The 2046-nt window shown below is 35.1% G+C and overlaps 1 protein-coding gene across 9 annotated transcripts in view; it reads right to left on the reverse strand.

The window, feature by feature from the left end:
* LOC106868722 (GATA zinc finger domain-containing protein 14) overlaps window positions 1–2046 on the reverse strand; it is a 172544-nt gene that overhangs the window by 161506 nt on the left and 8992 nt on the right. Inside the window, exon 1 of one of the 9 annotated variants that reach the window (XM_014914116.2) lies at window positions 653–822. The exons of 7 other annotated variants lie outside the window; for them this stretch is intronic. The gene's annotated coding sequence lies outside the window, so the exon portion shown is untranslated. Of the gene's footprint in view, window positions 1–435; window positions 618–652; window positions 823–2046 lie in introns of those variants that run through there. One more of the 9 variants, XM_014914117.2, reaches the window with a different exon arrangement.

A 2046-nucleotide genomic window follows, 5' to 3' on the forward strand; every position in this document is an offset into this window, starting at 1 on the left:
TTGTGGGTGTGTGTGTGTACGTGTGTATATATGAATCTGGATAAACTGGGATTTTCAGAAAGAGAAATTGACCGGCTGATTCGTACATTACAAGTCCAAACTGTCAGTGGAACAGTAAAATTATGTAAGACTTTTCTCAAGTTCCAAATGTGAATTTGTCTGTGTTAACTACATCCCAAAGTGGAAGATCTATAATAATTAAAAAATAGAAGAGACATACATACATACATACATACATACATACATACACATACATACACAGAGTCGCAAATAAACACTATATCAACTTTTAGAACAACTATGGTCTTGGATATTTTAGTAGAAGTGACGCTATCTTCGTTTGAACAGGAAACGACGTTTCTGCATGTATGTATATGGAGTATGCATATATCTAGTTATGCGTGTATAGTTGATATTGAGGTACGTAGAACCTACCTCTTCGTAGTTTTGCCTGATGTCTTCATGGATGTCTGTAAAGTTTTACAATAGAAAACAATCTCATGATATCGTCTAAACTATCTTTGACACTCTATGCTAGGAACAATGCCGCCGGACAATGCTGAACAAAACGGTGGGATAATTTCAAAAAATAATTTCAAAAACTTGGTACACGATGGAGACTTCATTAATGAAAATCATGCAATCTAAATACCTTTTATATTCACACTATCTAAATACTTCCATGTATCCGTCTTATCAATGAACCAGTCAATGAATGAATGAATGAATTTATCTCTCTTTCTCTCTCACTCTCTCTCATTCTCTCTAACTATGAACGTAACTATCGTTCTATCTATACCTATATATATATATATCTGTCTGTCTATCTATCTATCTATCTATCTCTCTCTCTCTCTCTCTCTCTCTCTCTCTCTCTCTCTCTCTCTCTCTCTCTCTCTCTCTCTCTCTCTCTCTCTCTCTCTCTCTCTCTCTCTCTCTCTATCTATCTATCTATCTATCTATCTCCGTGGTCTTTTCCGTAGTCTTTTCTCTCCACGGATAAACCTAATCTGTTCCCCGTTTTTTACATTGACTGTGATACACGATCCCTATTGATCGCCCCCCTCCCACGTTTTTTTTCTTCCCGCGATCCCTTTTGATCGAAATCCCCACCTTTTTTTCCGCGATCCCTTTTGATCGAAATTATCCCCCCCTCCCAAGAAAAGCTCTACTTTGTAATTTGTCCATTTTCTGTATTTAGCTCTGTGTAGCTATAATAAAAAGATATCTATCTCTCTCTCTATATATAGATAGATAGTTAGATAGATAGATAGATAGATGGATAGGTAGATAGATAAATAGATAGATAGATAGATAGATAGATAGACATACATAGACACAAACGCGCGTGCGCACACACACGCACCCACAAGCATATTCCCTCACAACAAGAGGGTTGGTCACAGTTTTCCGTTTAACTGCCATCGTTTAGCTCCGGCAGTAATACATGGAGCTGAAACTTGAAAGTTATTTCAACTTTTCCTTGATAGAAAAGTATAAAAAAACAAGAATTGCGATACTTTACTTAAATATAATGATTGATAATTCCGTCGAAGTTTATACACATACACGCACGTGCGCCCGTATATATGTATTTATATGTATGCACACACACACACAAACACATATGTGTGTGTGCGTATGTGTTTACGTAGATACATGTATATATCATTGTGTGTGAGTGTAAGTCATTGGGTTACTGTTCTTCTGTGTGCACGTGCAAGTATGCTTGTTGTATTGATAAGAGAATTCTGTCAGGTCAGTGACCTCTACTCTAGCTATTTTGTTTCTTCTGCATAAGTGAAGAAAGTTTCTATAATAACACTTTTAAAACACTTTGTTTTCTACAAGAAACAAGCAAAAAAAAAAAAATAACTAAAGAAAGACAAAAACAACAACAAAAATGCGAAATAACATTGAACGAAGGAAAGAAACACAACGTTGATTTCTCTTGACCAGAGTGTTTTCTGAAGGAATTACATATATACATACATATGCATGTTGTATGCATATATATATATATATATATATATATATATATATATA

The sequence above is a fragment of the Octopus bimaculoides genome, chromosome 13 (assembly GCF_001194135.2).
Source record: "Octopus bimaculoides isolate UCB-OBI-ISO-001 chromosome 13, ASM119413v2, whole genome shotgun sequence".
Lineage (NCBI taxonomy): Eukaryota > Metazoa > Mollusca > Cephalopoda > Octopoda > Octopodidae > Octopus > Octopus bimaculoides.